Raw genomic sequence first — 22,267 nt, 5'->3', positions numbered from 1 at the left:
TTGGGACCAGGAGGGAGTTAGATGGAGAGTAACTGGGACCGGGAGGGAGTTACATGGAGAGTAGCTGGGACCGGGAGGGAGTTACATGGAGAGTAACTGGGACCAGGAGGGAGTTACATGGAGAGTAACTGGGACCAGGAGGGAGTTACATGGAGAGTAACTGGGACCAGGAGGGAGATACAAGGAGAGTAACTGGGACCAGGAGGGAGTTACAAGGAGAGTAACTGGGACCGGGAGGGAGTTACATGGAGAGTAACAGGGACCAGGAGGGAGTTACATGGAGAGTAACTGGGACTGCGAGGGAGTTACATGGAGAGTAACTGGGACCGGGAGGGAGTTACATGGAGAGTAACTGGGACCGGGAGGGAGTTACATGGAGAGTAACTGGGACCGGGAGGGAGTTACATGGAGAGTAACTGGGACCGGGAGGGAGTTACATGGAGAGTAACTGGGACCGGGAGGGAGTTACATGGAGAGTAACTGGGACCAGGAGGGAGTTACATGGAGAGTAACTGGGACCAGGAGGGAGTTACATGGAGAGTAACTGGGACCGGGAGGGAGTTACATGGAGAGTAACTGGGACCAGGAGGGAGTTACATGGAGAGTAACTGGGACCAGGAGGGAGTTACATGGAGAGTAACTGGGACCGCGAGGGAGTTACATGGAGAGTAACTGGGACCGGGAGGGAGTTACATGGAGAGTAACTGGGACCGGGAGGGAGTTACATGTAGAGTAATTGGAACCAGGAGGGAGTTACATGAAGAGTAACTGGGACCGGGAGGGAGTTACATGGAGAGTAACTGGGACCAGGAGGGAGTTACATGGAGAGTAACTGGGACAGGGAGGGAGTTACATGGAGAGTAACTGGGACCAGGAGGGAGTTACATGGAGAGTAACTGGGACCAGGAGGGAGTTACATGGAGAGTAACTGGGACCCGGAGGGAGTTACATGGAGAGAACTGGGACCGGGAGGGAGTTACATGGAGAGTAACTGGGACCGGGAGGGCGTTACATGGAGAGTAACTGGGACCAGGAGGGAGTTACATGGAGAGTAACTGGGACTGGGAGGGAGTTACATGGAGAGTAACAGGGACCAGGAGGGAGTTACATGGAGAGTAACTGGGACTGGGAGGGAGTTACATGGAGAGTAACTGGGACCAGGAGGGAGTTACATGGAGAGTAACTGGGACCAGGAGGGAGTTACATGGAGAGTAACTGGGACCAGGAGGGAGTTACATGGAGAGTAACTGGGACCGGGAGGGAGTTACATGGAGAGTAACTGGGACCGGGAGGGAGTTACATGGAGAGTAACTGGGACCAGGAGGGAGTTACATGGAGAGTAACTGGGACCAGGAGGGAGTTACATGGAGAGTAACTGGGACCAGGAGGGAGTTACATGGAGAGTAACTGGGACCAGGAGGGAGTTACATGGAGAGTAACTGGGACCGGGAGGGAGTTACATGGAGAGTAACTGGGACCAGGAGTGAGTTACATGGAGCATAACTGGGACCAGGAGGGAGTTACATGGAGAGTAACTGGGACCGGGAGGGAGTTACATGGAGAGTAACTGGGACCGGGAGGGAGTTACATGGAGAGTAACAGGGACCAGGAGGGAGTTTCATGGAGCATAACTGGGACCGGGAGGGAGTTACATGGAGAGTAACTGGGACCGGGAGGGAGTTACTTGGAGAGTTACTGGGACCGGGAGGGAGTTACATGGAGAGTAACTGGGACCAGGAGGGAGTTACATGGAGAGTAACTGGGACCGGGAGGGAGTTACATGGAGAGTAACTGGGACCGGGAGGGAGTTACATGGAGAGTAACTGGGACCAGGAGGTAGTTTCATGGAGAGTTATTGGGACCAGGAGGGAGTTACGTGGAGAGTAACTGGGACCGGGAGGGAGTTACATGGAGAGTAACTGGGACCAGGAGGGAGTTACATGGAGAGTAACTGGGACCAGGAGGGAGTTACATGGAGAGTAACTGGGACCGGGAGGGAGTTACATGGAGAGTAACTGGGACCGGGAGGGAGTTACATGGAGAGTAACTGGGACCAGGAGGGAGTTACATGGAGAGTAACTGGGACCGGGAGGGAGTTACATGGAGAGTAACAGGGACCGGGAGGGAGTTACATGGAGAGTAACTGGGACCAGGAGGGAGTTACATGGAGATTAACAGGGACCGGGAGGGAGTTACATGGAGAATAACTGGGACCGGGAGGGAGTTACATGGAGAGTAACTGGGACCGGGAGGGAGTTACATGGAGAGTAACTGGGACCGGGAGGGAGTTACATGGAGAGTAACTGGGACCGGGAGAGAGTTCCATGGAGAGTTACAGGAACCGGGAGGGAGTTACATGGAGAGTAACTGGGACCAGGAGGGAGTTACATAGAGTGTAACTGGGACCGGGAGGGAGTTACAAGGAGAGTAACTGGGACCAGGAGGGAGTTACATGGAGAGTAACTGGGACCGGGAGGGAGTTACATGGAGAGTAACTGGGACCAGGAGGGAGTTACATGGAGAGTAACTGGGACCGGGAGGGAGTTACATGGACAGTAACTGGGACCGGGAGGGAGTTACATGGAGAGTAACTGGGACCAGGAGGGAGTTACATGGAGAGTAACTGGGACCAGGAGGGAGTTACATGGAGAGTAACTGGGACCGGGAGGGAGTTACATGGAGAGTAACTGGGACCGGGAGGGAGTTACATGGAGTGTAACTGGGACCGGGAGGGAGTTACATGGAGTGTAACTGGGACCGGGAGGGAGTTACATGGAGAGTAACTGGGACCGGGAGGGAGTTACATGGAGAGTAACTGGGACCGGGAGGGAGTTACATGGAGAGTAACTGGGACCAGGAGGGAGTTACATGGAGAGTAACTGGGACCAGGAGGGAGTTACATGGAGAGTAACTGGGACCAGGAGGGAGTTTCATGGAGAGTAACTGGGACCAGGAGGGAGTTACATGGAGAGTTATTGGGACCGGGAGGGAGTTACATGGAGAGTAACTGGGACCGGGAGGGAGTTACATGGTGAGTAACTGGGACCAGGAGGGAGTTACATGGAGAGTAACTGGGACCAGGAGGGAGTTACATGGAGAGTAACTGGGACCAGGAGGGAGTTACATGGAGAGTAACTGGGACCAGGAGGGAGTTACATGGAGAGTAACTGGGACCAGGAGGGAGTTACATGGAGAGTAACTGGGACCAGGAGGGAGTTACATGGAGAGTAACTGGGACCAGGAGGGAGTTACATGGAGAGTTATTGGGACCGGGAGGGAGTTACATGGAGAGTAACTGGGACCAGGAGCGAGTTACATGGAGAGTAACTGGGACCAGGAGGGAGTTACATGGAGTGTAACTGGGACCGGGAGGGAGTTACATGGAGAGTTATTGGGACCGGGAGGGAGTTACATGGAGAGTAACAGGGACCGGGAGGGAGTTACATGGAGAGTAACTGGGACCAGGAGGGAGTTACATGGAGAGTAACTGGGACCAGGAGGGAGTTACATGGAGAGTTATTGGGACCGGGAGGGAGTTACATGGAGAGTAACTGGGACCAGGAGGGAGTTACATGGAGAGTAACTGGGACTGGGAGGGAGTTACATGGAGAGTAACTGGGACCAGGAGGGAGTTACATGGAGAGTAACTGGGACCAGGAGGGAGTTACATGGAGTGTAACTGGGACCGGGAGGGAGTTACATGGAGAGTAACTGGGACCAGGAGGGAGTTACATGGAGAGTAACTGGGACCGGGAGGGAGTTACATGGAGAGTAACTGGGACCGGGAGGGAGTTACATGGAGAGTAACTGGGACCGGGAGGGAGTTACAAGGAGAGTAAGTGGGACCGGGGAGTGAGTTACATGGAGAGTAACTGGGACCGGGAGGGAGTTACATGGAGAGTAACTGGGACCGGGAGGGAGTTACATGGAGAGTAACTGGGACCGGGAGGGAGTTACATGGAGAGTAACTGGGACCAGGAGGGAGTTACATGGAGAGTTATTGGGACTGGGAGGGAGTTACATGGAGAGTAACTGGGACCGGGAGGGAGTTACATGGAGAGTAACTGGGACCGGGAGGGAGTTACATGGAGATTAACTGGGACCAGGAGGGAGTTGCATGGAGCGTAACTGGGACCGGGAGGGAGTTACATGGAGAGTAACTGGGACCGGGAGTGAGTTACATGGAGAGTAACTGGGACCGGGAGGGAGTAACATGGAGAGTAACTGGGACCAGGAGGGAGTTACATGGAGAGTAACTGGGACCAGGAGGGAGTTACATGGAGAGTAACTGGGACCGGGAGGGAGTTACAAGGGGAGTAACTGGGACCAGGAGGGAGTTACATGGAGAGTAACTGGGACCAGGAGGGAGTTACATGGAGAGTAACTGGGACCGGGAGGGAGTTACATGGAGAGTAACTGGGACCGGGAGGGAGTTACATGGAGAGTAACTGGGACCAGGAGGGAGTTACATGGAGCGTAACTGGGACCGGGAGGGAGTTACATGGAGAGTAACTGGGACTGGGAGGGAGTTACATGGAGAATAACTGGGACCAGGAGGGAGTTACATGGAGAGTAACTGGGACCGGGAGGGAGTTACATGGAGAGTTATTGGGACCAGGAGGGAGTTACATGGAGAGTAACTGGGACCGGGAGGGAGTTACATGGAGAGTAGCTGGGACCGGGAGGGAGTTACATGGAGAGTAACTGGGACCAGAAGGGAGTTACATGGAGAGTAACTGGGACCAGGAGGGAGTTACATGGAGAGTAACTGGGACCAGGAGGGAGATACAAGGAGAGTAACTGGGACCAGGAGGGAGTTACAAGGAGAGTAACTGGGACCGGGAGGGAGTTACATGGAGAGTAACAGGGACCAGGAGGGAGTTACATGGAGAGTAACTGGGACTGCGAGGGAGTTACATGGAGAGTAACTGGGACCGGGAGGGAGTTACATGGAGAGTAACTGGGACCGGGAGGGAGTTACATGGAGAGTAACTGGGACCGGGAGGGAGTTACATGGAGAGTAACTGGGACCGGGAGGGAGTTACATGGAGAGTAACTGGGACCGGGAGGGAGTTACATGGAGAGTAACTGGGACCAGGAGGGAGTTACATGGAGAGTAACTGGGACCAGGAGGGAGTTACATGGAGAGTAACTGGGACCGGGAGGGAGTTACATGGAGAGTAACTGGGACCAGGAGGGAGTTACATGGAGAGTAACTGGGACCAGGAGGGAGTTACATGGAGAGTAACTGGGACCGCGAGGGAGTTACATGGAGAGTAACTGGGACCGGGAGGGAGTTACATGGAGAGTAACTGGGACCGGGAGGGAGTTACATGTAGAGTAATTGGAACCAGGAGGGAGTTACATGAAGAGTAACTGGGACCGGGAGGGAGTTACATGGAGAGTAACTGGGACCAGGAGGGAGTTACATGGAGAGTAACTGGGACAGGGAGGGAGTTACATGGAGAGTAACTGGGACCAGGAGGGAGTTACATGGAGAGTAACTGGGACCAGGAGGGAGTTACATGGAGAGTAACTGGGACCCGGAGGGAGTTACATGGAGAGAACTCGGACCGGGAGGGAGTTACATGGAGAGTAACTGGGACCGGGAGGGCGTTACATGGAGAGTAACTGGGACCAGGAGGGAGTTACATGGAGAGTAACTGGGACTGGGAGGGAGTTACATGGAGAGTAACAGGGACCAGGAGGGAGTTACATGGAGAGTAACTGGGACTGGGAGGGAGTTACATGGAGAGTAACTGGGACCAGGAGGGAGTTACATGGAGAGTAACTGGGACCAGGAGGGAGTTACATGGAGAGTAACTGGGACCAGGAGGGAGTTACATGGAGAGTAACTGGGACCGGGAGGGAGTTACATGGAGAGTAACTGGGACCGGGAGGGAGTTACATGGAGAGTAACTGGGACCGGGAGGGAGTTACATGGAGAGTAACTGGGACCAGGAGGGAGTTACATGGAGAGTAACTGGGACCAGGAGGGAGTTACATGGAGAGTAACTGGGACCAGGAGGGAGTTACATGGAGAGTAACTGGGACCGGGAGGGAGTTACATGGAGAGTAACTGGGACCAGGAGTGAGTTACATGGAGCATAACTGGGACCAGGAGGGAGTTACATGGAGAGTAACTGGGACCGGGAGGGAGTTACATGGAGAGTAACTGGGACCGGGAGGGAGTTACATGGAGAGTAACAGGGACCAGGAGGGAGTTTCATGGAGCATAACTGGGACCGGGAGGGAGTTACATGGAGAGTAACTGGGACCGGGAGGGAGTTACTTGGAGAGTTACTGGGACCGGGAGGGAGTTACATGGAGAGTAACTGGGACCAGGAGGGAGTTACATGGAGAGTAACTGGGACCGGGAGGGAGTTACATGGAGAGTAACTGGGACCGGGAGGGAGTTACATGGAGAGTAACTGGGACCAGGAGGGAGTTTCATGGAGAGTTATTGGGACCAGGAGGGAGTTACGTGGAGAGTAACTGGGACCGGGAGGGAGTTACATGGAGAGTAACTGGGACCAGGAGGGAGTTACATGGAGAGTAACTGGGACCAGGAGGGAGTTACATGGAGAGTAACTGGGACCGGGAGGGAGTTACATGGAGAGTAACTGGGACCGGGAGGGAGTTACATGGAGAGTAACTGGGACCAGGAGGGAGTTACATGGAGAGTAACTGGGACCGGGAGGGAGTTACATGGAGAGTAACTGGGACCTGGAGCGAGTTACATGGAGAGTAACTGGGACCGGGAGGGAGTTACATGGAGAGTAACTGGGACCGGGAGGGAGTTACATGGAGAGTAACTGGGACCGGGAGGGAGTTACATGGAGAGTAACTGGGACCGGGAGGGAGTTACATGGAGAATAACTGGGACCAGGAGGGAGTTACATGGAGAGTAACTGGGACCATGAGGGAGTTACATGGAGAGTAACTGGGACCGGGAGGGAGTTACATGGAGAGTAACTGGGACCGGGAGGGAGTTACATGGAGAGTAACTGGGACCGGGAGGGAGTTACATGGAGAGTAACTGGGACCGGGAGGGAGTTACATGGAGAGTAACTGGGACCGGGAGGGAGTTACATGGAGAGTTATTGGGACCAGGAGGGAGTTACGTGGAGAGTAACTGGGACCGGGAGGGAGTTACATGGAGAGTAACTGGGACCGGGAGGGAGTTACATGGAGAGTAACTGGGACCGGGAGGGAGTTACATGGAGAGTAACTGGGACCGGGAGGGAGTTACATGGAGAGTAACTGGGACCGGGAGGGAGTTACATGGAGAGTAACTGGGACCGGGAGGGAGTTACATGGAGAGTAACTGGGACCGGGAGGGAGTTACATGGAGAGTAACTGGGACCGGGAGGGAGTTACATGGAGAGTAACTGGGACCAGGAGGGAGTTACATGGAGAGTAACTGGGACTGGGAGGGAGTTACATGGAGAGTAACTGGGACCAGGAGGGAGTTACATGGAGAGTAACTGGGACCAGGAGGGAGTTACATGGAGAGTAACTGGGACCGGGAGGGAGTTACATGGAGAGTAACTGGGACCAGGAGGGAGTTACATGGAGAGTAACTGGGACCGGGAGGGAGTTACATGGAGAGTAACTGGGACCGGGAGGGAGTTACATGGAGAGTAACTGGGACCAGGAGGGAGTTACATGGAGAGTAACTGGGACCGGGAGGGAGTTACATGGAGAGTAACTGGGACCAGGAGGGAGTTACATGGAGAGTAACTGGGACCAGGAGGGAGTTACATGGAGAGTAACTGGGACCGGGAGGGAGTTACATGGAGAGTAACAGGGACCGGGAGGGAGTTACATGGAGAGTAACTGGGACCGGGAGGGAGTTACATGGAGAGTAACTGGGACCGGGAGGGAGTTACATGGAGAGTAACTGGGACCGGGAGAGAGTTCCATGGAGAGTTACAGGAACCGGGAGGGAGTTACATGGAGAGTAACTGGGACCAGGAGGGAGTTACATAGAGTGTAACTGGGACCGGGAGGGAGTTACAAGGAGAGTAACTGGGACCAGGAGGGAGTTACATGGAGAGTAACTGGGACCAGGAGGGAGTTACATGGAGAGTAACTGGGACCGGGAGGGAGTTACATGGAGAGTAACTGGGACCGGGAGGGAGTTACATGGACAGTAACTGGGACCGGGAGGGAGTTACATGGAGAGTAACTGGGACCAGGAGGGAGTTACATGGAGAGTAACTGGGACCAGGAGGGAGTTACATGGAGAGTAACTGGGACCGGGAGGGAGTTACATGGAGAGTAACTGGGACCGGGAGGGAGTTACATGGAGTATAACTGGGACCGGGAGGGAGTTACATGGAGTGTAACTGGGACCGGGAGGGAGTTACATGGAGAGTAACTGGGACCGGGAGGGAGTTACATGGAGAGTAACTGGGACCGGGAGGGAGTTACATGGAGAGTAACTGGGACCAGGAGGGAGTTACATGGAGAGTAACTGGGACCAGGAGGGAGTTACATGGAGAGTAACTGGGACCAGGAGGTAGTTTCATGGAGAGTAACTGGGACCAGGAGGGAGTTACATGGAGAGTTATTGGGACCGGGAGGGAGTTACATGGAGAGTAACTGGGACCGGGAGGGAGTTACATGGTGAGTAACTGGGACCAGGAGGGAGTTACATGGAGAGTAACTGGGACCAGGAGGGAGTTACATGGAGAGTAACTGGGACCAGGAGGGAGTTACATGGAGAGTAACTGGGACCAGGAGGGAGTTACATGGAGAGTAACTGGGACCAGGAGGGAGTTACATGGAGAGTAACTGGGACCAGGAGGGAGTTACATGGAGAGTAACTGGGACCAGGAGGGAGTTACATGGAGAGTTATTGGGACCGGGAGGGAGTTACATGGAGAGTAACTGGGACCAGGAGCGAGTTACATGGAGAGTAACTGGGACCAGGAGGGAGTTACATGGAGAGTAACTGGGACCAGGAGGGAGTTACATGGAGTGTAACTGGGACCGGGAGGGAGTTACATGGAGAGTTATTGGGACCGGGAGGGAGTTACATGGAGAGTAACAGGGACCGGGAGGGAGTTACATGGAGAGTAACTGGGACCAGGAGGGAGTTACATGGAGAGTAACTGGGACCAGGAGGGAGTTACATGGAGAGTTATTGGGACCGGGAGGGAGTTACATGGAGAGTAACTGGGACCAGGAGGGAGTTACATGGAGAGTAACTGGGACCAGGAGGCAGTTACATGGAGAGTAACTGGGACCGGGAGGGAGTTACATGGAGAGTAACTGGGACTGGGAGGGAGTTACATGGAGAGTAACTGGGACCAGGAGGGAGTTACATGGAGAGTAACTGGGACCAGGAGGGAGTTACATGGAGTGTAACTGGGACCGGGAGGGAGTTACATGGAGAGTAACTGGGACCAGGAGGGAGTTACATGGAGAGTAACTGGGACCGGGAGGGAGTTACATGGAGAGTAACTGGGACCGGGAGGGAGTTACATGGAGAGTAACTGGGACCGGGAGGGAGTTACAAGGAGAGTAAGTGGGACCGGGGAGTGAGTTACATGGAGAGTAACTGGGACCGGGAGAGAGTTACATGGAGAGTAACTGGGACCGGGAGGGAGTTACATGGAGAGTAACTGGGACCGGGAGGGAGTTACATGGAGAGTAACTGGGACCAGGAGGGAGTTACATGGAGAGTTATTGAGACTGGGAGGGAGTTACATGGAGAGTAACTGGGACCGGGAGGGAGTTACAAGGAGAGTAAGTGGGACCGGGGAGTGAGTTACATGGAGAGCAACTGGGACCGGGAGGGAGTTACATGGAGAGTAACTGGGACCTGGAGGGAGTTACATGGAGAGTAACTGGGACCGGGAGGGAGTTACATGGAGAGTAACTGGGACCAGGAGGGAGTTACATGGAGAGTAACTGGGACAGGGAGGGAGTTACATGGAGTGTAACTGGGACCGGGAGGGAGTTACATGGAGAGTAACTGGGACCAGGAGGGAGTTACATGGAGAGTTATTGGGACCGGGAGGGAGTTACATGGAGAGTAACTGGGACCGGGAGGGAGTTACATGGAGAGTAACTGGGACCAGGAGGGAGTTACATGGAGAGTTATTGGGACCGGGAGGGAGTTACATGGAGAGTAACTGGGACCAGGAGGGAGTTACATGGAGTGTAACTGGGACCGGGAGGGAGTTACATGGAGAGTAACTGGGACCAGGAGGGAGTTACATGGAGAGTAACTGGGACCGGGAGGGAGTTACATGGAGAGTAACTGGGACCGGGAGGGAGTTACAAGGAGAGTAACTGGGACCGGGGAGTGAGTTACATGGAGAGTAACTGGGACCGGGAGGGAGTTACATGGAGAGTAACTGGGACCAGGAGGGAGTTACATGGAGAGTAACTGGGACCGGGAGGGAGTTACATGGAGAGTAACTGGGACCGGGGAGTGAGTTACATGGAGAGTAACTGGGACCGGGAGGGAGTTACATGGAGAGTAACTGGGACCGGGGAGTGAGTTACATGGAGAGTAACTGGGACTGGGAGGGAGTTACATGGAGAGTAACTGGGACCGGGAGGGAGTTACATGGAGAGTAACTGGGACCGGGGAGTGAGTTACATGGAGAGTAACTGGGACCGGGGAGTGAGTTACATGGAGAGTAACTGGGACCAGGAGGGAGTTACATGGAGAGTAACTGGGACCGGGGAGTGAGTTACATGGAGAGTAACTGGGACTGGGAGGGAGTTACATGGAGAGTAACTGGGACCGGGAGGGAGTTACATGGAGAGTAACTGGGACCGGGGAGTGAGTTACATGGAGAGTAACTGGGACTGGGAGGGAGTTACATGGAGAGTAACTGGGACCGGGGAGTGAAGGCTCTCTTCCTGTCTCAGTCCCATGTCCCAGTGAAGGTTCTCTCACGGGATTGCCACCTGCTCCAGCGAGGGCTGCCTTACAGGGCTTGACAGGGTAGATGCAGGGAGGATGTTTCCCCCGGCTGGGGAGTCCAGAACCAGGGGTCACAGTCTCAGAATAAGGGGTCGGCCATTTCAGACTGAGATGAGGAGAAATTTCTTCACTCAGAGGGTGGTGAATCTTTGGAATTCTCTGCCCCAGAGGGCTGTGGAGGCTCAGTCGTTGAGTATATTCAAGACAGAGAGCGATAGATTTTTGAATATTAAGGGAATTAAGGGATATGGGTGTTGGATCCGTGATTCTGAGAGTATGCTGATTTTCAATAACCACATGGATGCTGTACATTAACAATAAACAGGTATTTACTGGAGGAGGGTAGTCTCGAGACTGGGGGTACAGAGGCATGCGCAAGGCTTATATACTGGTGTGGTCACTGCCGGTACTACAGTATACAGGAGCTGTAAAAGTAGTTCTGTATTAAAGGCACATACACTACAATTCCTCCCCTTTTAGATTAGTAGTACCCATAATATTCAAATAACAATTAACACTTTAACATGTACATTAAATAACATAAGTCCATTTATAGATTCAGTCTTTGGGGCGGCTTCCTGACCCTTTCGGGATAGCGCCTTTCCTGAGGTTCTTGTTCTTGGTGCAGAGGCGATTCTGACCCCTTTTCATCGGGTAGTTCATCGGGTTCCACTGCTACTGGGCCTGAAGTAGATGCTACCGGTATGTCGGGTTCATCCCCAGGTACTCGAGACATGGTGTTGACGCGTTCCTGTGACGCTAAGATCTGATCGACGTGGCGTCTCACAATGTTCTCCCCGACATCCACTGTGTACATTAATGGCCCCTGCCTTGAGCATATCGTTCCGGGTTGCCATTTCTCTGTTCGATAGTCACGGGCCAAGACTGGCTGTCCTACATTGAAGCTCCTTGTCGGCTTCTCATTGATGTGCTGGAATTGTTTGTCCTCAACATTTCTTCGCACATTTGGTCTGAGCAAGTCCAGACGAGATCTCAACCTTCGGTTAAAGAACATCATGACCGGGGTCTGGTTGGTAACTGCATGTGTCGCGTTTTGGTAGGCTAATAAGAAATTGTCCAGCTTATGCTGTAGTGGAATTTCATCGTCGCACATGGCCTTTATCGCCTTCTTAAAGGTTTGTACGAACTTCTCAGCCAATCCATTTGTGGCTGGATGATACGGGGCGGATGTGTAATGCCTTACCCCATTCCTTCTCATAAATTTTTGAAACTCTTCGGACACAAACTGTGGTCCATTATCAGAGCAAATCTGCTCTGGCAACCCGTTTCTGGCAAATATGGTCTGTAGGACTGCAATCGTTTTCTCTGTAGTGGTTGAGGACATTTTTATCACCTCAGGCCACTTCGAATGAGCATCCACTGCTACTAAGAACATTGAGTCCATGAATGGACCAGCGAAATCAATATGCACCCGTTGCCATGGAGAGGAGGGCCACTCCCATGGGTGTAGAGGGGCATGTGGTGGTGCATTTTGGACCTTCTGGCATCCTAAGCAGCTCTTAGTTAGGTCTTCGATTTGTTGATCGATTCCCGGCCACCACACATAAGCCCTAGCAAGGCTTTTCATTTTCACTCCCCCCAGATGACCTTCATGTAGCTCATTTAGCACTCTCTCCCTTAACTTGGGTGGAATCACCACTCTGGATCCACACATCACTGTCCCCTGGCATACTGACAGCTGTTCTCTTCTGGATGAGAATGCTGGCAACAGTGAGTCGCCATGTGTTGGCCATCCCCTCACCGTCAAATCATATACCCGAGACAGCGTCGGATCATTGCGGGTCTCCTTCTCTATATCCGCGTTCGTTACTGGCAATCGTTCAATTATTGACGAATAAAATATCTCGATAGGGTCCACTGCTGGTGCTTCCTCCACAGTAGGCAGTGGCAGGCACGATAGCCCATCAGCGTTCCCATGCTGTTTCGTGCCTTTATATTCTATTTCATATTGATTCACCCCTAGAAACAGGGACCATCTTTGTAACCGTTGTGCAGTCATCACTGGAACGCCCTTCTTAGGATTAAAGATGGAGACAAGTGGTTGGTGGTCAGTCAGCAAGGTGAACTTCTGCCCATGCAGATAGTGGTTGAATTTTTTTACTCCCCATACTAGGCTGAGGGCCTCCCTGTCAATCTGGGCGTAGTTGCGCTCGGCTGAGGTTAGTGACCGAGACGCAAAGGCTACTGGCCTCTCCAACCCGTCTGGGAATTTGTGCGACAGCACCGCTCCAATACCATAGGGTGATGCATCACATGCCAAATGAATTGGTAGTGCTGGGTTGAAATGGGCCAACACCTCTTTTGATGTGATCAATTCTTTGCACTTTTGGAAAGCTCGTCTATGTTCGTCATCCCACTTCCATGGTACCCCTGTTTGCAGTAGGGTGTTCAGTGGGTGTAATACCATTGACAAATTTGGTAAGAACTTGTGATAGTAGTTTACCAGCCCGAGGAACGACCTCAGTTGTGACACACTTTCCGGTGCTGTAGCCTTGACTACTGCCTCAATCTTTTCAGGGGACTTATGTAACCCCTCTTCATCGATGACATGGCCACAATACGAGATCTGTTTCTGGAAAAACTCGCACTTGTGGCGATTAGCTCGTAGCCCATACTCCTTTAATCTGGGGAGCACCTTCTCCAAGTTGGCGAGGTGATCACTGTCATTTTCGCCCGTGACCAAGATGTCGTCCAAATAACACTGGGTCCCTGGAATCCCTTGCAGGACTTGATCCATTGCCCTTTGCCAGATATCCAGAGCCGAGGCTACCCCGAACACCAGCCGGTTGTATTGATAGAGACCTTTATGAGTGTTAATTGTAAGGTATTGTTTCGAAGCTTCTTCTACCTCCATTTGCAAGTACGCCTGGGCTAGATCAATTTTGGTGAAGCGTTTACCTCCAGATAGCGAGGCGAAAATATCCTCAATTCGTGGAAGCGGATATTGTACCGTGTGAAGGACTGGGTTCACTGTCACCTTAAAATCCCCACAGATGCGGACCTTCTTTGGTTCCCCAGGTGTATTAATCAACGACCTCTTCATTACAGGAACGATGGGTGTAGCCCACTCGCTCCAGTCCACTTTGGACAGTACTCCTGAACGTTCCAACCCTTCCAGCTCTGCTTCGACAGCTGGTCTGATCGCATAAGGCACTGGTCTGGCCTTAAGAAACTTTGGGCTTGCATTTTCCTCTATTTTAATCGTTGCTGTTATGCCTTTTAGTGTTCCTAGTCCCTCCTGGAACACTTCTTGTGCGTCAGTTAGCATTTTTGACAGTCGTCCAGGTGTGACGTCGTCATCCTTTTTGGCCTCAACCTTCAGTACCTGTATGGAATGCCAATCTAATTGTATCTTCCGGATCCATTCACGTTCTAGCAGTGGTGGTCCTCCATCTGGCAATACATATATATCCATTTTAGGTATTTCCTGGTCTTTATATATCACTTTCACCCTTATTTTTCCTTTGGGGTAGACTTTTTGCCCCGTGTACGTCTTCAAGACAATCTCTGTAGCTTTCAAGGGTATATGTGAAAATAGCCGCTTGTAGTCCCTTTGGTTTATGACTGTTAGGGCTGATCCTGTGTCCAATTCCATTTTCACTTGGACTCCGTCTATCTTGAGTGTAACCCAGATAGTCTGGTGATCCTCCATTTTGGTTACCTTATGTAGTTTCAGACAACCCAGCTCCTTGCTTCCGGAGTCTGTGTCACTTTTCTGTTCGTCTGAACTGTTGTGTATGTACCTTTAAGGGAATAACTGGTCTTAGACTGCAGTACCGGCAGTGACCACCCCTGTATAAAAGGCCCTAGCAGGCTTCTGTAGTTTCAGTTTCAAGCTGCCTCTTGTTCAGTAAAGTACCTGTTAAACTGTTCTCCCGAACTCCGTGTATTATTGAGGCGCGGACTTTACATGAATCACTGTCCATCACCTGGTGTACCTTTTTGTACTTCTCCTGTGGAGATTTCTTACTGTTGGTTTTCTTCCCAGACCTGCAGACTCTTGCTATGTGTCCTGCTTTTCCACACTGTCTGCACACTTGGTCCTTGAACCAACAATCTTTCTGGTCATGTGTTGTTCTGCCGCAGCGATAGCACTTCCCTGTTCCATAGGACATTTCATTGGTGCCATATTCTTGCGGTCTCCGTTGTATCTCTGCAGCTCCCCTTGCGGCTGCTTCGTGTGATACTGCCATACTGAAAGCCTTGTCCAGCGTAAGATCCTTTTCTGATAGAAGCCGTTTCTGGGTTCCTTCACTTTGTAGCCCACACACAAACTTGCCCCTTAACGTATCTGCTAGTCCCGCTCCAAACTGGCAGTGTTTCGATAGCTTGCGCAGTTCCGTTAGGTACTCAGCATTGCTTTCGTCTTTGTGTTGGTTCCTTTTATGGAACTTAAATCATTCTGCTATCAGCAGCGGTGTGGGGTTTAAGTGGTCCTGTAGGATTTCTACTATGCTTTCGAAATTCTTGTTCACCGGCTTCTCTGGGGTTATTAGATTTCGCAGTAACCCATAAGCTTTTGCACCCATGGAATTTAACAAAACCAGTGCTTTACTAGCATCTGGCACTTCATTCGCCCTGCAGTACACCTAAATGCGTTCCACATATGTCGCCCAATCTTCGACTTCATTGTCGAACGTAGAGATACTGCCACTCTTTGGCATCCCTGGGTGTGATTTAACTGTCAAAAATGGCGTCTCCCGTGCTTCCCCTTCTTCTCCGCTGGCACAAAATGGCATCTCCCGCGCTTTCCTTCCTTCCCGCGCTCGCCCTTCTTCTCCGCTGCGGCTTCTAAAAATGGCGTCTCCCGCGCTCTTCCTTCTCCGCGGCTCAATGGCGTCTCCCGCGCTCTCCCTTCTTCTCCCCGCGGACACTGTTCAGCCCTTGAGCCCTGGCTGTGCTCTGTGCGTTCTCTTTTTTTTCTCTCGACGCCGCTCGGTCCTGAACCCAGCTGCTGCTTTACCCTCTCTCTCTCCGTTTTTTTTTTTTTCTCGACGCCGCTCGGTTTTCAACCCCCGGCTGCGCTCTGTGCGCTTCACCCTCTGTCTTACCCCGTTGACGCTGCTCGGCTTTCTCTCCGCCGTCAGTCGGCTCCAGCCGCCGCTGTCCGGGAAGGGTCTGCGCTGGACCTGTCGTCAGTCTCTTGCTGATCGTCGTGGCTGGGGAACCAAGCCCGGCTCTCCACAGCCTCCCCTGCGATGTTCACTCTCTGCCGGACAACTGGGCGGTTGCTCGTGGTCGATGCCCGTGTTCCTGGCCTCGACTTTTTTTTTTGTTACACCGCCCTCCCGGAGCGAATCCTCGAAGGGAAATGCAGAGTTGCATGTAGATTCGAATCGACACTCGTCTCCACTGTTAGATCCGTGATTCTGAAAGTATTGTGGCGTTACCACATTGGGGAAACACTGTGTGTATGTAGATTAACCTGTATAATCCCCTTTTAACTGCTGTATTCCCCTCCCCCTGCAAGACAGTTGCAAGCTGAGAGGAATAAGACATGTTCAGACTTGCCTGCTGCTGAGAGAAGGAAAACCAATCAGGTTCCAGCAGGTGACCAATCCGTGAGTCATCACAGGCTCGCGGACTTTACGAATTCAGTACTGTATTGTGAGAGTTGGAGTAAAGACCTATTTCTTGTAGCTCGCTGTGTTGCCTATTTCTTTACGCGGGAGACTGTAGTCTCCCACATTGGTGACCCCGAATGTCGGCGGCCGAAGCCCCCGACTCACGTATCCCTACAGAGGCCAGCAACGACCCGACGGCAACCAGCAGCAGCCCGATGTCGGCCGGCGCTGCGTCCTTGAAGCTCCCCACCTTCTGGGAAAACCAAGCACCAGCTTGGTTCGCGCACACGGAGGCCCAATTCACCCTTCGCAGGGTTCAAGACGATGAAGAAAGGTACCTCCATGTAGCCTCAGCACTAGCAAGCTCTACCGCCGCCGAAGTTCTCGACCTGCTGGGGAACCCACCACAGACCGGCAAGTACTCAACCATTAAGGGCCGCTTGCTGCAGGCTTACGGCCTGTCCGGGGAGGAGAGGGCCCGTAGGCTTCTTTCACTATCAGGCCTCGGCGACTCTACCCCAACCCAGTTGATGAGCCAGATGCTTGCGCTCCTGGGCTCTGAACCGCAGTGCTTCTTGTTTCGGGCCCTTTTCCTCAGCCTGCTTCCTCAGCAGGTACAGACTGCCCTCGCGGGGTCCCCGATCACGGACTGCGTACAACTGGCAGCCGCCGCAGACAAAGTCTTCACCGTCGCCCAACTTGGCTGTGCAGCCGCAAGGCTCCCCGACACCACTGAGCACACACCGCCACGCCAGGCCGCAGAACTATGCTACTACCACGCGCGTTTCGGCCACAAGGCCCAACGCTGCAGAGCACCCTGCTCTTTCGATCAAACCAAGATGGCCGCCCGGCCCAACGCGCCAGCCCTGCGCCGCCGTCTAGGCCCGTTCGACCGCACCCCCGCCGCCACGATGGCCATCGGCACCGCAGGTAAACTGCTGTACATAACCGACTCCCTTTCAGGGCGCAGATTCCTTTGCGACACCGGAGCCCAATGCAGCATAATTCCTGCCTCCCAGCTCGACATCCAGGCAGGCTGCAGCGGCCCACCCCTCGTGGCGGCAAATGGCACAGCCATCGCTACTTTTGGAAAGCGACGGGCCGAGGTTTGTTTCAACAGCCAGCGATTTACGTGGGATTTCGTGACGGCCTCGGTGGCACATCCCTTGCTGGGCACCGATTTTCTTTGCGCCCACGGACTCCTGGTCGACGTCCGCGACAGGCGCCTGATCGACGCAGCAACTTTCGCTTCACTGGCCTGCCAGCAGAGCAACAGCCCGGCCCTCGTCGGGTCCTGCTCTGCCCCGGCGGATGACGACTATGCCCACCTACTCGCAGATTTCCCGAGGCTCACACAACCGACCTTCTCAGCCGCGGCAGCCAAGCATGGTGTCGAGCACCACATCGCCACTACGGGACCACCAGTGTTCGCTCGAGCCAAACGCCTGGACCCAGCCAAGATGGCGGTGGCCAAGGAAGAATTCGCCACGATGGAGAAACTGGGCATCATCCACCGCTCGAACAGCCCCTGGTCGTCCCCCCTCCACATTGTGCCCAAGCCGGGCGGTGGCTGGCGCCCCTGCGGCGACTACAGACGGCTCAACGGCGCCACCATGCCCGATAGATACCCCATTCCGCACATCCAAGACTTCTCGGCACACCTAGCAGGAAAGTCCGTCTTTTCCAAGGTCGGCCTGATTCGCGGCTACCATCAGGTCCCCGTCCACCACGCAGACGTCCAGAAGATGGCGGTCATCACCCCCTTCGGACTGTTCGAGTTCCTGCGCATGCCCTTCGGGCTCAAGAACGCCGCACAGGCCTTCCAACGGCTCATGGATTCCGTCCTACGGGACCTGAGCTTCCTGTTCGTCTACCTGGACGATATCCTCGTGGCCAGCACCAGCAAGGCCGAGCACATCGCGCATTTGCGCTCTTTTTCCAGCGCCTCAGCCAACGCGGGCTAATCGTCAACCCGGCCAAATGCCAGTTCGGAGCAGCCCAAATTGACTTTCTCGGCCACAGAATCTCGCCAAGGGGAACCATTCCCCTACCTTCCAAGGTGCAGGCGGTGGCGGACTTTCCCCAGCCCACCTCGGTCAAGGCGCTGCAGGAATTTTTGGGGATGGTCAATTTCTATCACCGTTTCATGCCCAAGGCAGCCTCACTCATGCGCCCCCTCTACGAAGCCACCAGGGGCAAAACGGGCAAAGAGCAACTCACCTGGTCCAGCGAGATGGCGACAGCCTTCCACCAGACCAAAAACGCCTTGGCCAATGCCACACTACTGGCCCACCCCATCCCGGGCGCCAAGACTGCCCTCACCACGGACGCCTCGGATTACGCCGTCAGCGCTGTCAAGCAACAGTGGGTCGAAGGCGCGTGGCAGCCACTGGCATTTTTCAGCCGACAGCTGCGCAAGAACGAGCAGGCCTACAGCACGTTCGACAGAGAGCTCCTGGTCCTGTTCCTGGCAATCCGGCACTTCCGTTTCCTCCTGGAAGGCCGGCCGTTCACCGCATTCGTGGACCACAAGCCGCTCACTTTCGCCATGGCCAAAGTAACCGAACCCTGGTCCGCGTGCCAACAGCGCCAACTCAACTTCATCTCGGAGTTCACCACGGACATCCGCCACATTGCCGGCAAGGACAATTTGGTGGCCGACTGCCTCTCAAGATCCTCGCTCCACGCAGTGCACCTGGGCGTCGACTACGCCAGCATGGCGAGAGACCAGGCCGCCGACACGGAGATCCAGGCCCTCAGGACGTCAACCACCAGCCTCACTCTGGCCGACATCCACTTCCACGCAGCTGGCACAACCCTCCTGTGCGACGTCTCAGTCCCCTCGCCTAGGCCGGTCGTCCCATCCGCCTGGCGCAAGCGAGTTTTCGACATCATCCACCGCCTCTCACATCCAGGGATGCGTGCGTCTCAGAAACTCATGTCCACCAAGTTCGTCTGGCCTGGACTCCACAAGGATGTGAGAGACTGGACCAACACATGCGTGGCGTGTCAGCGTGCTAAGGTCCAGCAGCACACCAAGGCGCCATTGGAGTGTTTCCCGGTGCCCGAGAGGCGTTTTGACCACGTCCACGTCGATCTGGTAGGCCCCTTGCCGCCGTCGCACGGTTTCACACACCTGCTCACGATCGTCGACCGCACCACCAGATGGCCCGAGGTGGTTCCCCTCGCCTCCACCACCACGACCGACGTCGCGCGAGCATTCGTCTCGACATGGGTGGCCCGGTTCGGCGTGCCGACCGACATATCCTCGGACAGAGGCCCCCAGTTCACCTCCCACTTGTGGAATGCCATCACCGCCGGCCTCGGCACCAAGTTGCACAGGACAACAGCCTACCACCCGCAGGCCAACGGGCTCTGCGAGCGCTTTCATCGTTCCTTGAAAGCCTCCCTCCGCGCCAGCCTGGCCGACACCAGCTGGATCGACAAACTACCCTGGGTCCTCCTGGGATTGCGCACCGTGCCCAAAGAGGACCTCCGCCCCTCCGCGGCCGAGATGGTCTACGGCCAACCGCTCAGAGTAACAGGCGACTTCCTCCCCCTGACAAAGGAGCCGTGGTCGGCCGCCAGACAGCTTTCCCTGCACCAGGACGCGGCCCAGCAATTCTGTCCAGTGCCCACTTCGCAACACGGCCCGCAGCCGTCCTATGTGGCTCGGGACTTACGACATGCGGAGTTCGTCTTCGTGCGCCGGGACGCGCACAGAGGCCCGCTGCAGGCACCATACACCGGCCCCTTCTCAGTATTGGAGGCGGGGGACAAAGCTTTTCTTATCGACGTCGGCGGGAAGCCGGATCTTATTTCAGTAGACCGTCTCAAACCGGCGCACCTGGACCTCAGCTTCCCGTTTCGTCCGGCTCTTCCCCCATGGCGGGGCAGACCTCCCGCATTGGCGGCGGCCCCACAAGAGGACCAAGACACGTCAGAACCTTACTTCCCGGCCGCCGCCCCACCTTCGCTGGCAGCCCGTCCAGCCAGCCCACCAGCAGACCAGCCACCAGACCAGCCGACAAACCAACCGGCCGACCTCCCAGACAGCCCTCCTCACACGCCAGATGGATACTACAGCCGCTACAGCCGTTTGGCCAAACCTCCGCAGAGACTGACTTTTACAGTTAACGAGGATTCTGGGGGGGCGTATGTGGCGTTACCACATTGGGGAAACACTGTGTGTATGTAGATAAACCTGTATAATCCCCTTTTAACTGCTGTATTCCCCTCCTCCCGCAAGACAGTTGCAAGCTGAGAGGAATAAGGCATGTTCAGACTTGCCTGCTGCTGAGAGAAGGAAAACCAATCAGGTTCCAGCAGGTGACCAATCCGTGAGTCATCACAGGCTCGCGGACTTTACGAATTAGTACTGTATTGTGAGAGTTGGAGTAAAGACCTATTTCTTGTAGCTCGCTGTGTTGCCTATTTCTTTACGTGGGAGACTGTAGTCTCCCACAGTATGCTGTTTTTCAATAACCACACGGATGCTGTGACTTAACAATAAACAGCTATTTACTGGAGGAGGGTAGTCTCAAGACTGGGGGTACAGAGGCATGTGCAAGGCTTATATACCGGTGTGGTCCCTGCCGGTACTACAGTATACAGGAGCTGTAAAAGTAGTTCTGTCTTAAAGGCACATACACTACAATGGGGATAGTGCAGGAAAGTGGAGAAGAGGTAGACGATCAGCCATGATCTCATTGAATGGCGGAGCAGGCTCGAGGGGCCGAATGGCCGACTCCTGCTCCTAATTCTTATGATCTTATGTTCTCCCTTGCTGTACATCCTCCGGGTCTCCTGCAAGGCGGCATCATTAAAGCTGCAGATCCAGCCACATCCCTCCCCGCAGACATTTCCATTTCAGAACACGCTGTGTGCAGCAGCAGCAATCCCTTTTACCTCACCAAAAAAAACCACCTTCCCTTTAAAGGTGGGCTGCAGCCCTTTAAGTGCTGCTGTCTCCCCCGGTTTTTGTCACCATGCCGCCCCCTCAGCCAATCGTGCTGCAGGGCTGGCACCCTGTGCTGCTTCTCCACAAGTCGGGAGCTGATTGAAATCATCAGGAGGTACCAGGCTTAAAGGGGAGGCTGGACAAGCATATGAGGGAGAGGGGAATCGAGGGTTACACTGATAGAGTTAGATGAGGAAAGACGGGAGGAGGCTCGAGTGGAGCATAAACACCGGCACGGACTGGCTGGGCCGAATGGCCTGTTTCTCTGCTGTATATTCACGCCAAGTAGATAAGGTGGTTAAGAAGACATACAGAATGCTTGCCTTTATTAGCCGTGGCATAGAATACAAGAGCAGGGAGGTTATGCTTCAACTGTATAAAACACTAGTTAGGCCTCAGCTAGAGTACTGCGTGCAGTTCTGGTCACCACATTACAGGAAGGATGTGATTGCACTGGAGAGGGTGCAGAGGAGATTTACGAGGATGTTGCCTGGGCTGGGGAATTTTATCTATGAGGAAAGACTGGATAGGCTGGGGTTGTTTTCCTTGGAACAGAGGAGGCTGAGGGGAGACCTTACTGAGGTGTATAAAATTATGAGGGGCCTAGATAAAGTGGATAGAAAGGACCTATTTCCCTTAGCAGAGGGGTCAAAAACCAGGAGGCACAGATTTAAAGTAATTGGTGGAAGGTTTAGAGGGGATTTGAGGGGAAATGTCTTCACCCAGAGGGTTGTGGGGGTCTGGAACTCACTGCCTGAAAGGGTGGTAGAGGCA

At 54.0% G+C, this 22,267-nt stretch overlaps 1 protein-coding gene across 1 annotated transcript in view; it reads right to left on the bottom strand.

Moving 5' to 3' along the window:
• The window catches only part of LOC147123917 (complement component C7-like), a 97,200-nt gene that overhangs the window by 62,873 nt on the left and 12,060 nt on the right, over nt 1-22,267 (bottom strand). The window lies entirely within an intron of this gene.

Source organism: Somniosus microcephalus, chromosome 1, assembly GCF_052327205.1.
Source record: "Somniosus microcephalus isolate GS21.2 chromosome 1, FLI_Smic_1.0, whole genome shotgun sequence".
NCBI lineage: Eukaryota > Metazoa > Chordata > Chondrichthyes > Squaliformes > Somniosidae > Somniosus > Somniosus microcephalus.
Note: the sequence above shows the minus strand (reverse complement) of the source record. Positions and strands in the feature narration are given on the sequence as shown.